This window comes from Acomys minous, assembly GCF_964271855.1.
Source record: "Acomys minous genome assembly, chromosome: 10".
NCBI classification, from domain to species: domain Eukaryota; kingdom Metazoa; phylum Chordata; class Mammalia; order Rodentia; family Muridae; genus Acomys; species Acomys minous.
The window spans coordinates 106706423-106720380 of record NC_140491.1 but is presented as its reverse complement, the minus strand read 5'-3'; the positions used below and the strand labels follow the sequence as shown (position 1 = coordinate 106720380).

The 13958-nt window shown below is 45.9% G+C and overlaps 1 long non-coding RNA gene across 1 annotated transcript; it reads left to right on the top strand.

The window, feature by feature from the left end:
• The first annotated feature begins 287 nt into the window (after positions 1 to 287).
• LOC311607602 lies at positions 288 to 4079 on the top strand. The gene is made up of 3 exons (XR_014782653.1): positions 288 to 332; positions 1589 to 1730; positions 3897 to 4079. It is a non-coding gene; the product is annotated as an uncharacterized lncRNA (long non-coding RNA).
• Positions 4080 to 13958: the final 9879 nt, after the last annotated feature.

Below are 13958 nucleotides of genomic sequence, written 5' to 3'. Positions count from 1 at the left end.
CCCAGCTATACAGAATGCCCATTATAACAATTTCCCTATTCACATTTGTGTTCACAGTTCTTGTGAATACCTAGCCCGTCCTTCCAGAAGTCAGCCAAGATGGGTGCAACCAGTGCGGGGTGTGAGTGTGGCACGATTGTGCCAGCTGTAGGAGGGAGCTGTGCACAGCAGAGATGTGCACCTGTTAGGGAAGAAGAAATGGAAGCAGAGACATGCTAATTTGGGAAGCTAGAAGGCAGGGAGCAGGAGAGACATGACAGTAAGTAAACAGAAAGGACTACGAAGGGGGAAAAGTCTAAGTTGAAAATAAAGTGGCTACATGCTCAGGGCAGGTAAGACGTTATTGGCTTTCCTGCTTCTGTTGTCACAGGGTAGATTTCCACTTCACACTCGGTGGATACTTTCATGTAGAGGACTGAGCTGTGGACTGAGGCTACCTGAAAAGTCACGTTTGCCTGGAAGATTCTGCATACTGATTGTGACTAACGCATAGTAACTTAACTCTGGGATTATGGAGGGATAGAACGCTGCAGATTGAGAGCCAATGTGTCTTGGGTTATGTTTAGTCACCTCAACAGCAATTTATTACCAGCCTCTATGTGGTGGCTTACATGAGAGCGAACCCCATATGCTCATATATTTAATACTTGGCCCTGCTGTTGATGGAAGTGCTTGGGAGGGATTAGGAGGTGTGGCTTTGTTGGAGGTGGTATGTCACTGGAGGCGGGCTTTGAGATTTCAAAAGCTGACACCATTCCCACCTCCCTCTCCCTCTCCCTCTTCCCCTTCCTCTCCCCTCCCTCCCAGGAGGTAAGCATAAACAAGCAACCAACCAAGCACGTGACTATTATGTGACTGGCTGCTTGAAGTTCCTGCCTGCTGTGACTTCCCCACAGTGAGGGAGTGTAACCTGGGATTTTAAGTTGAAATCAACTGTTTTCTCCGTTTCGATTCTTTGAGTCACCTCAACAGAAATGAAACCAAAGCATTCTGTAAATGATCTAATAACTGTGGCTAATGCATACTAACTTAACGGGGCCACTACTCTCCCGGAGTCTGAAAGCCATACATGTCACCTGATAGCCTCGGAAACCAGAGCAGAGTTCCCCCACTTTTTGCTGTAGTCCATCTATCTCCCTGATGTCTGTCTGGTTGGAGCCTCCGGCTCGCCCCTGCCTTGTCCAGGAAGCCCTGTTCCTCCTGTCTTTCTCCCAACCTGGTCAGACTGAAAACTTCTGAACAAAAGGAGTTTCAGGCAGCTGATGCAACCTGTTAGCTCTCTCAAGAGTGCCTGCTCGGGGCTCAGCTTTTAACCATATAAGGGCACAATCTCAGCTCGCGGCTAGCCTAGGACATAAAAAATTCCCTTGCCTTAACCTGGCTTCTGTGTAACTTCTCTGGCCTCCAAAGAACCTGCCTGAAAGTTGCTCCAAAAAAACCTGCTTTTATACTTTTTCCACTTAGTTTGGTTTGGCTTATATGCCATCAGAGAAGCTTATTATCCAGGCAAAAACCTATTACTTTGTCCTCACAGACATACTAAGTAAATGCACTGATTTATGGTTTTCTTTTGTCCTGACTGTCAAAGTTCATGTCACTACTTTTAAGACGGAACATACCATTTAGTACAACTGGAAGCCATGTTCCAGGGCTGTGGCCACTTATGTTTGAGGAAGAATAAATTCTCTCTTTTTGATGACTCTTTGGAGCAAGAATCAATACACTTTGAGGTGAGGAGTAATTATTCTTCACAGGGATAATGTTCTGCTTTCAAGCTGTTGCTGTGAGAAATGCCATGACCAAAACAACTTAGAGGAGGAAAGAACTTACTGGCTCATATTTCCTGCTCACACTCTATCACTGAGGGAAGTCAGGATAGGAACCCAGAGTTTGCAGCCATTTGCTGGTTATCTCACTGACTCAGATTTAACTACCTTTCTTACATAGACAAGGACCATCTGCCTAGGGATAGTGCTGCCCGCAGTGGGCTAAGCACTCCTGAGCATCAATCTTCATCTAGGAGTTTCCTCAATGGAGGTTTTTTTTTCTTCCCTGAAAATGCTAGGGTGTGTTAATTTGACCACTAAAGCTACCTAGAACAGATGGCACAATCTTGAACTATTCAAATGTCTTACACGTCATTTGTCCTTTTTTTTAAAAAGTATATTTTTGTCATAAAAGGCATTCAGGATGTTTTTTGAGATAACCATTTCTGTTCTGAAGGAAGAGGTATTCTGTGGACATATTACATAAGCAGAACCACACGGAGAGAAGCAATGGCGCAGTCGGGAGGCAGAGGGGTGGACCAGAGCCTTGCCTGTGGTTTCTGAGTCGGGGAACGGGCAGGTTGAAGGTGGCTAGTGTGTGGGGCCAGCTGTGGTCATCCAGCACTTGGCCCTGGATGATTACAGAATGGAAGTGGTGTTAATGACGTGCTATGGGGAAATGCTGAACTCACTGCTTTTCATATGAAAGGCAAGTTACTTGGAACTCTCTAGCCCAGAGAAGGGTGGTCCTCTCCAGAGTAGCTAAGTCTCAGATGCAAAAGCCTCTGGTGGAGAAAGTAGAAATCATAGTTTCCATGTACGATAACCCTGTTTTCCTATGATATTGCCCTGTTTCCTTTTTTTTTCGGGGGGGGGGGGGGTTGGTTTTGGAGACAGGTTTCTCTATGTGGCCCTGTCTGTCCTAGAACTCACTCTAAGACCAGGCTGGTCTCCAACTCAGAGATCTGCCTGCCTCTGACTCTGGAGGGATTAAGGGCACTCACCACCACAACTGGTTCTAAATAACATATTCAAAATAATCCAATATTTCCTAGTGCTCTCTATCAGGCACAGATACTAGATCAATCATCTACGTCGTCACCAGCTACAAAGACAGCTTTGCACTCATGTCCTGTGCTCTCTGCCTGTGGCTCCTCAGTAAATAAATGCTACAGACACATCCAATAAAATATTAAAGGCAGCCAATGACAGCACAACTATTCAGTGGAAAAGCTAGGAACTGACTTTACGCTTCCCACTTCTGGTCTACTGTTATCCAATAAAATGACAAGGCGAAAGTCCACACCGCTGGTTGAAAGCAGTGGCTGCTCTTCAGAGATCTGGAGTTGGTTCTAAGCGCCTTCATGGTGGCTCAGAACTCCCTGTAAGTCCCATTCCATTGAATCCAAAGCCCCCTTTCTGGAACTCCACAGGCACCAAGCACACATGTGGTGCATTGACATACATGCAGGCAAAGCACCCATACACATAAAAGTAAGATTTCTTTTAAGTCCATTTTTTAAGACAGCTGCTGCTATTAAAAAAAAAAATTCTAAACAGCACATTTCTCTCAACAATGTTCTCACACTTGCTGTGAAATCTGGGATTTGAGAGAATGTCCACAGAGTTTTCTCCACTCCCGCATTCCGGACCTGCAACATCCTATGGATTTATTCCCAACGATGAATCATAGCAAGCTTGACTGAAATCTAGAACCTGGTGTCTCATAGGCTGCAGTCGTAACTGCACACGGGGCCTGCCAGAGCAAGAAGGAGCACCCCAACCCCCTTCTGAGCTGACGGTCTCTCTATTTGAGGAGGTGAAATGGGAAGTTTAAGAGATGGAGACACACAGAAACCTTCAGAGCCACATCCTCATGAATCCCTAGATGTGCCTCTTCTGCCTTTACTTCCTAGAGGAGAAAACAGTAATTAGCTATGAGTCACAAACCATACGATTCACATCTACGGTTATTATTATTTTTTCTACAGCTAAATAAACTGTATACACCCTTCATGATTTAATTGTGAATCCTTGCCACTTAGCTACAAGTAGGAACTTGGGTATTTCTATGTCTAAAATGTTGCTTTAATGATTATTTGAATCTCTCATCTTACTCTTGCCTCATAGGAAATTATGGCCTCACTGGATGGCTGCTCCGCATGCTGCAATCAGATGTCAACCCACCTTGGGGAAGATTGTCTCATTGATTGGCCACCAGTCAGGCAAATGTCATTTGCATTCCTGGCAGGAGGAGGAGAGTTTATTTTACATCACTTAGATGGGAGCAGAACTCTTGATTTGTGCTCTTTTGAATACCGATGGATTCTTTTTCATTACTTATATCTATTTTTTCTCCTTTATTAATTTATTCTTGTTACATCTCAATAGTTATCCCATCCCTTGTGTCCTCCCATTCTTCCCTCCCTCCCATTTTCCCCTTATTCCCCTCCCCTATGACTGTTCCTGAGGGGGATTACCTCCCCCTGTATATGTTCATAGGGTATCAAGTCTCTTCTTGGTAACCTGCTGTCCTTCCTCTGAGTGCCACCAGGTCTCCCCGTCCAGGGGACATGGTCAAAGGTGAGGCACCAGAGTATGTGAGAAAGTCATATCCCACTCTCCACTCTACTGTGGAGAGTGTTCTGTCCATTGTCTAGATCTGGGTAGGGGTTTAAGGTTTACCGCCTGTATTGTCCTTGGCTGGTGCCTTAGTTTGAGCGGGACACCACATGCTGGCGAGGATGTGGGGCGAGAGGAACACTCCTTCATTGCTGATGGGAATGCAAACTAGTACAACCACTTTGGAAATTTATCTGGTGCTATCTCAGAAAAATGGGAATAGGGCTTCCTCAAGACCCAGCTATTCCACTCCTTGGAATATACCCAGAAGATACTCCAGCACACAACAAGAAAATTTGCTCAACCATGTTCATAGCAGCCTTATTCATAATAGCCAGAACATGGAAACAGCCTAAGTGTCCATCAATAGAAGAATGGATAAAGAAGCTGTGGTACATATACACTATGGAATACTATTCAGCTATTAAAAACAAGGAATTCCCAAAATTTGTGGATAAATGGATTGAGCTAGAAATGATCATAATGAGTGAGTTAACCCAGAAGCAGAAAGACTCAAATGGTATATACTCACTTATATCTGCATACTAGCCCAAGGGGCATGTCCCACGAAAGCCTTCACTTACCAGGAAACTGAGACAGAGGGGAGGACATTCTAGTGGGACTCTAGATGAGAGAAGCATGGGAGACTGGCAAAGTAGAAGGATCATTACTTATATCTAAACCACAATATGCTATTTCATTTGTAAGCCACTTACGAATGTCTAAAGAGCATGGTCAGATATTAGATCCACTTGCATAAATAGAAAATCAAACAAAATGTACATTAAGTAGTATTAATGTGCATGGCTAATCTCTGTCTTTAAGAGTTAAGGGAAACCTGCCGGGTATCGCCAAGCACACCTTTGATCCTAGCACTCAAGAAGCAGAGGCAGGCAGTTCTCTGAGAGTTCGAGGCCAGCCTGTGTCTGCATGGTGAATGCCAGGCCAGCTAGCACTTTACAGTGAGACACTAAGGTCCTGATAGAAACAGGGAGACTGCGGGGACAGAGTCTCAGTGGCTGTAAGGACAGCCCTTTCATGGCGCTGTCCTCTCAGACAGTCTAAGCTGATCTTCCTTGGAGCACCGTGTATGCACCCACCCTCTTCTAGTTTGGGAATCCCACGGTGACTAAAGCACACTTCTGTGTAGACTAAGGGCCCATTAGCAACGGAAAATACTGGACAGGGTCAGTTCTTACTGCGGGCTGTGCAACGCTGGCTCTTAAACATTTCTCCATTTGTAATCACACCGTGTTGGCAAATGGCCCCCTCTAAGAGAAAGGGGCTTGGTTTGTAGTCACCGCTAACTTCTGTGATATAAATGCTCCCACTGGGGCTAATGTAAGGCTGTCCAGCCATTTAACAGCTGGCGTGTAAAGTCCTGAAAACGTAACCGGTGCACCTGCTAGTGCTACAAGCTGAACCCCACACACCACCTGGCATCTGTCTTACAAACAGTTCATGGGTTTGGGTTCCCTCCATTGCCATCTGCATTTCACAGAAAGCCAAAGGCTAAGAGATCCAGGAAACTGCGGAGCCAGAATGTAGGCCCAGGCTCTGCGCAACTAAAGCCCAATTGAAACCGTGACATGAAACTTAAGTGTAACCAGTTGGAACCCCTCGGCTAGCATCCCCCTGTGGATTTCCCACTCTAACTGCTGCTAGGGATCAAACCCACAGCCTTGCACATCCTAGGCAAGCACTTCACTACTCACCCTGCACCATCAGCTTCACGTACATATGTACACATGTGCGCACGCGCGCACACACACACACACACACACACACACACATTTTGCCATGAGAACCAATTCTCACAATAACAAACTCTCAGGCGTCTATCATCTGAAGGCTTACAACATGCAGCTACTCCACACACTTGCATTTTAAGTAAACTCACAATCTCCCCGGCAAGCAGACCATATTATTATCGTCTCTTTACAGGCAAGAAATTCAGGCACAGAGGAACTTAAGTTACCCAAAGGCTATACAACTTATATCCAGGATGTTTACGCCAGGCATAGGCTCAGAGCCTAAACTCTCAACTGCTGTGCTACCTTAGGCAGCCCCTCAGCTCTCTATGCCACGATGCTGCCTGGTTGGGCATGCCAGCAACTAATCTGTGATGGATTTCTTAAGAGTTTGTTTTTGTTGTTGCTGTTGTTTGGGGTTTTTTTTCCTGGCACATTTTAAGTCTCTTTTCTAACCCTAAAAATAATTTTTCCCCTTTTTTGACTTAGCTAAAGTAGGGAGCTCTGCATTACCTCTGGGCAGCTCCTCGACCCTGTCTCACTCTAAAACTGTCTGAAATGAACCATCCTTCATGGATGACTCTCAGAGAACTGAGTAAGGGGAGCTCAAGAATCCAGTTCCACATAATTGGGAAGACAAAGGTTTCCCAGCAGTCTACATGTGTGGCCAACTGGCCTGCAACAGTAATGGGGCCTGGAGGGAGAAAGCTAATGAAGGCCCACAAAATCGTTTGTCTAAATAGAATTATAAACCAAGCTCGTGAGTGGTCACAATAGAGTCTGTTTCTCTTACCTCCTTTGGGGGCCAAGTTTGAAGCTGGAATCGTTGAATTCCTCAGACTTTCTCTCAACAGGACAGGGGAAAGAATTGGTCCTGTCCCTAACCCATTCCTGTCCCTTTTTCTCCCACCCCCAGCTCAGTCTTGTCCTTCCACACGTGAATGCAAACACCCCACCCCTTACATTCAAGCTATGTCCCCCTCCCAAGCAAACAGCTGCTCTGCCCACTTCTTGGGCATGGCCTGTCCCTCGGAAGGTAGGCCTAAGGAAGAGGACTTCAAGTCCTGCACATGAACTGGGTGTTTGGGCAGGAAATTCCAGGGTCCAGGGCTGGACGGGATCCCTTGAGACTGGAAGAGCACTGTCTTTTTTTTTTTTTTTTTTTTTAAGTTTTTCGAGACAGGGTTTCTCTGTGTAGCCTTGGCTGTCCTGGACTCACTTTGTAGACCAGGCTGGCCTTGAACTCACAGCAATCCGCCTGCCTCTGCCTCCCGAGTGCTGGGATTAAAGGTGTGCACCACCACCACCACCCGGCCTGGAAGAGCACTGTGTTAGTTGGGGTTTCTGTTGCTGTGAAGAGCCATAGAGACACCATGACCACAACAACTCTTACAAAGGAAAACATTTAGTTGAGGCAGGCCTACAGCTTCAGAGGTTTAGTCCAATATCATCATGGCGGCACACAGGCAGACAGGGTGCTGGAGAAGGAGACAAATGTTCTACATCTGGATGGGCAGGTGTCAGGAAGAGAGTGACACCTGGCCTGACTTGAGCATCTGAAACCCCAAAGCCCACCCCCAGGAACACAGTCCCTACAACAAAGCCACACCTACTCCAACAGGGCCACACCTCCCAGTAGTGCCGCTCCCTATGGGCCTATGGGGCTATTTTCCTTCAAACCACTCCAAGAGCCATGGACCAGCCTTCCAAAGCACAGAGACCCAGGCTCCTCTTGAGTGGTACCCCTATGCTGGGAGGCAAACAGCATCATGAGCACTTACTCCTGGAACCTACGGGTGTTCATTCTAAATGATTCCAATAGCTGGCAAGTGGGTGAGAACTACGTGAGGTAGCAATCTGACATTTTTATTCTAATTACATCATCCTGAGCTGATCGCTTCCTAACGGCTAGAAGTCACTGGTGACCAGACCGGTGGGAAAGCTAATGCAATCATTTGGCTAACGAGTCATAATAACCGTGACACGATTCCCCAGAGCTCTCCTACTTACGATCTGAGTTACCTGGAGCTTTTTCCTTCCATAGGATCCAATCTTGAATATGCAAATCACTTGAATAATTTTCCTTATTTAGTTCACAGAGTGGGAAAACAGATGATTTCCTAAAATTTAAGGCTTAACACTTAAACTTTCTAGATTCTGGCGGAAGAGGAAAGGGATACAAGCCAGTGCCTAGGCACAGACACCACAAGCCTGAGAGGAGAGCTCTGAGAGTGGGGGGCACGCCTGACCCACCACTGTGCCAGGATGACACGCACCTGGCCTGCTCTCTCTAGCAGGAAAATTCTGGAATGACCAACTCACCTGAAGGGCTTGTTTAAAAAGCAACGGAGTGCTGAGTCTCCCTGGAAGTTTCTTTCAGGAGGTCTGATTCGGGATCCAAGGGTGGATTCTTATCCACTGGCTGGAGTGTGGGGGTGTCGATGGGGATGCTGCTGGTCTGCAGGATTTTGTCACTTTGGGGAAGTTCTGCCTTAGGTTCTCACAGTCACTCCTGCTGCCTCCACAGCGTAGCTGTAGCCCGCAAGTGCTCGCCCTCCCACCTTCCTGAAGGCGTGACTGACAGTCCATTTCTGCACCATGAACCCACACCGGAGACTAAAATCAATAGTGGAGGTAATCTGTACAGGAAAAGGGAGGAAAGGAGGGAGAGGAGGTACATGTGTTTTCCCTACGGAAGGGCTTAGAGATCATAACACCTGCTTATCTTCTTCAGCTGCCCAGCCCGTCTGCGGCCGCCACACCTAGCGCCCATCTCGCACAACAGTCCTTACGTCAATTCACTCTGCGTCTCCCATGAGCACGTCTCTTATTTCTGCCCACTCAGGAGAACCCCTGTGGCCCAGCCTCCTCACGTTGTGACCTGAACTACGGAGAGAGGACCTCAGAGAGTCTCTTCCCTGTCCAGCTTTCCCTGCTGCGAGCAGAGAGGCCAGGATAAGAGAAGAAACGGGAAGAGCTAAGGACTTTTGTTCTCATGAGAACAAAAATTAAAATAGTTTCACCTGCCCCCTTTACGACGTCTTTTCGACTTACAAATGAAGGGCTATAGGATAAACCTGATGTGGACAGTGGTGAATTGAAATCGTTTTATAAGTGCATATAGCTAAATATTAAAGTTTTATAGTAAGATTTGAGTATTAATACTGCTAGTTTTGTGCTGCCTCTTATGCTGAATAGAACTCTTTTGTGGATAAAAATAGGCATTATGCAAATTTTTGACTATGATTTATTCCACCAAAGAAATATTTTTACATGTTAATATTTCTGATAGAATTCGGTGAGTGTTTTTGTTGTTGTTGTTTGGTTGTTTTGTTTTAGACACAGGACCTCACTACATAGCCTTTGGTTGGGGTGGAGCTCAGAGCTCTACCTTGTCAAGTGCTGGGATTAAAGGTATGTGCCTCCACACCAGCTCAGTAAGTGATTTCTAAGAAAAGTAATTTTTTTTCTCCTGTACTCATTTCATTGAAAGGAAAATTCTCATTTTGGAAATAGACGTAAACAAGAGTGTGAAGTGAGTTAGCCTTAACGAACGGGTAGTTTTTATTTTACCATTTGTGTATTTAGCTTTGCTTTGTTGATATAAATGAGTGGCACCCCATATATGGCAACCCATATATGGTCATAAATACCATTTTCTTCACAAATTAATGTTTTTAATAAAAAACATTTTTAATAAAAAACACCTCAGACCATGGCTGTCGGTGGCATTTCTTCTTCTGGACTGTGCTTGAAAATGTGGCTTGACCACAAGGTCCTTGCATGAAAGACTGCTTTTATAGCAGAGTCTTGTTATATTGCCCTGGCTGGAGTCTGCTATGCAGACCAGACTGGCCTTGAATTCCCCTTTGGGCTTGAGTGCTGGGATTGAAGGCATGCACCACCATGCTTGGAGCACAATGGTGTTTGCCCAGTCAGCAATAATGACAGCCAGCCAAGCAAAAGGGATCCTTTTCTATAAGTCAATGTTGAGTTTATCACCTTTGCCTTTTCCATTTTAAAGGAAAAGCAAAACAAAACAAAAAACAAACAAAAAACTAGTGTATGTAGAGGCAGAAAAGAGAGCAAACCAGAACGAAAGTACTAATTTGTAAATTTACTTGTTAAAGTCTATTAAACTATGCTTACATAGCTGGAGAGATGGCTCCATGGTTAAGAGCACTGTCTGCTCTTCCAGAGGTCCTGAATTCAATTCCCAGCCATCACATGGTGGCTCACAGCCACCTATAATGAGATCTGGTGCCCTCTTCTGGCCTGCAGGTGTACATGCAGGCAGAACACAGTATACATAATAAATAAATAAACAAACAAATAAATAAATAAATCTTTTAAAAAAGAACTATGCTTAAATTTAAATCTGCAGGAAAACCTGAATTAAAGTGGATGGACCCCAAAAAGTATCAGTTGATGCTAAAGATTCTAAGAACAGTAAAGGAGTCCCTAGACCAAATGTCCCAACAGTTTATTTTTGACAAATGAACAATTTTAAATGGTTCCATCAGACATGGAGTAAGCTGTGGAATTAGTAAACACCAAAAAGAGCATTGGTAGGAGGAAAAGAGGCAGAATAGAAGACCTGTCAAGTGGGAGCCTGGGGACATCACAGCATAGTGGTGAACAACCCTTCACCAGCTAGCGTGCTCAGGGAGCAACGGGCCAAAGTGGGAACCAGGGAAGGCTCACAGCCAGCAGCAGCTTTTTCTGGAGTTGCCTTCTGCAGAAGTCTTTGGACTCAGGCCTAACTTGGATGTATGAAGCCATGCTGGACTCTTAGGCTCGGAGTGATCCTGGGGACCCTGCCGTGTCACTTGTCTGTTATATGTACAATTTACATGCTATAGACTCGGCTTATGCTTCTGGGGAACTGGAGGTCTGGAGTGGAAAGGAGATTTTCTTTTCGTTGTCTTTGGTTGCAGTTGACGTGTGTGTGTGTGTGTGTGTGTGTGTGTGTGTGTGTGTGTGTGTGTGTGTGTGTGCAATTTTATTTGATGGGCTATAGCAGTCTTTCTTCCGTACATCCTCTTTGGAGTCTCAGGATTTAAAATTTCATAGAACGCTGACACAGAGAAGTCAAGGCCTTTGGGAGAAGAATTTGTCAGTTTTCCTAGCATACAGGGGAATGCCATATTTTTAAGAATCAACAATTGTGGTAGCTGGATTATGAAGTCTGTCCCATAGGCTCCAGGTTTGAACACTTGGTTCCTGGGTGGAGACGCTGTTTAGGAAGGTTATGGGAACCTTTAAGAGTTGTGGCCTTGGGCTGGAGAGATGGCTCAGAGGTTAAGAGCACTGTCTGCTCTTCCAGAGGTCCTGAGTTCCATTCCCAGCAACCACATGGTGGCTCACAACCACCTATAATGTGATCCAACATCCTCTTCTGGAGTTTAGGCACATGTGCAGGCAGGCAGAGCACTGTATACATAATAAATAATTTTTTTAAAAAAAGAATTGTGGCCTTGCTAGAGACATGTGTCATTGGGGGAGGGCTATGGGGATCTATAACCTATGTCCAGTTCACTCTCCTTCCTGTGCGTGCACTAGGCTTCCGGCTCCAGCCACCTGCTACCGTCCCTCCCTCACCATTTGGACATCCCTGCTTCCCGCAACCCCAGAAGCATAAGCCAAAATAAACTTTCCCGAGAGCTGATGTTGGTCATGATGTTTTCTTACAGCAACAGAAAAGGTAACTCCTACAACAGAGAAATTCTGGGCTTGGTAAGAAAGCAGAAAGGCACAAGGAGCGCACTTGGCCCTATGGCCACTATGGTCTAGTCTGAGTGGTTCTGCAAGTCTCTGGGGGTATCAGGTGGTCTCTCTTTCTCAGGTGCCTGGTTCTGAAATAATGTAGGACAAGGAAGATGTCGGGTTTATATGTGAGAATTAGATAAATAGAGAAGGTTCGTTTATATACAAAGATGTTCACTATGTTTAGGAGCTAGTGAGCCCTGGAGGAGACAGTCTCTTCCTAGATCCATAAAACCCTAAGTGTCAGGGCATCAAAAATACAGAAGATAGGAAAGTAAAGTTAATGTAATTAGCTCTGTGATAAATAGATGCCAAACAGACAAATACAGAATCTGAAAAGGTACAGTTGAAATAAGATGATAGAAAGGTAATCATTTTTTATGAAATTAAATATGTGAAATATGCAGTTTTGTAAATTCTACTCTGTTGCTATGGAAACATGTATAGTGCAAATGTTCAGATAAGTGCTGCATTACATATTGTATATTGAACTTGTGATATTATAGCTTGTGCAATTACAAGTTTCATGGTTCTGATGTTGCAGTTATTCAAGCCTTCATTTGCCAAAGGAAACACGTGGCAAATGGGTTCAGAAAACAGTTTGCCAGAGCCGCCTCCAGGGATCAAACTCAGATTGTGAGGTTTTGGCAGCAAGCACCTTTACCCAACTGAGCCATCTCACTGGCCTGGAAACTGCATCTTTTTTATAGCCCAGCTTTGGACACTCACATCACCTGCATCACACTCCCGAAACTCAGGTGTCACAACCCCCTGTCGGATCCAAAGACCTCGCGTCCAGATACCTCCCGGCAGGAGGAGTGTGAACCGAACAATAGGCACGTGGGAACAATAAATCAGAGCACACAGCCTGTCACAGTCAGCAGCCTGCTTTAATTCAGGCCATAGGCTCCAAGTCTAGCCCGGCTCTGGAGCTCATCACTCGCCTTCAGAAGTGGTGGGCCTGATGAGGTTACTTTCGTAAATAAATAAATGCAACAAATGACTAAGTATTTAGTGCCATCTAGGTTGGAAATAAAGACCTCTCCTGACTCAGGACTCTTACTCACTGGAGGAAGTTACCAGAAAACACACGAAGCACATGTTACTCTTCTACTGCATAAAGGGGACTCCGGCATGGCAAACTGTGGGAGTCTGCTGGATAAGGCTGAATTCTGACTTTGCCAGATAGCTGTTTTGCACTCAGTCTGTGAAGGTGGACTCCCTTTCCTTAGCAGGGGTGGGGGTAGGGGTGGGGATAGGGGAGTTCTCACTCCACCTGATCAGGTAACCCCAGATCTTGTGTCACATAGCCCTCAGGGAAGATTACAGGCCAGACCCTTTCCTGATAAGGAGCTTCTTCAACAAGCACAGGGAATCCTGAAAGTACTGCTCCCTATGCCGAGGAGATCCTAGCCTCCAAAATGACCTTTAATTGGACCTAGAAGTCATCCCCTCACACATAGGATTATCACGTACCATTTTCTCTTTCTTGTGATAGGACCGCCATGTTACTGCATCACTGTGTGGAGATTAAATATCCTGGCACCCTTAGCCCTATCAAATCAGACACATTCACCCTCAAAACCCCTCCCCACTGCCCGCCCAAGATTTATAAAGGCTGGCTGGTGTGCTAGAGGCAGGGCGGAGGTGGCGGGGGGTGGAGGGGGCTTCCTTGCCCTCTTGCTCACCATTCTTCCACCATGACCATCTGAGGCTCCATTTATTCTGGGGGAACTGCCACTGGACACCTGGTGGTCAGGCAGCAGTGGCGGAACTGCCTATGCAGCCGATGGTGGGGCCCCATGCACCACTGCTGCTAGCTCAGTGCTGACCCCCAGTGAGACTGAGAACATGGCCTAGTGCCCAGGTGAGCCCAGGTGACCCCAGACGACAGGCCTCACCCTAAAGTGCTCTAGCTGCCCCTGGTCGAGAAATGAGGCCGTGGGACCTTTGATAGGATGGACCATTCATTCTTGTCTGCCAGGAAGCAGTGCCCAGACCAATCCACCAGACACAGAACAACAGCTAATCAGCTGGGGCTCTGGGTTTCGAG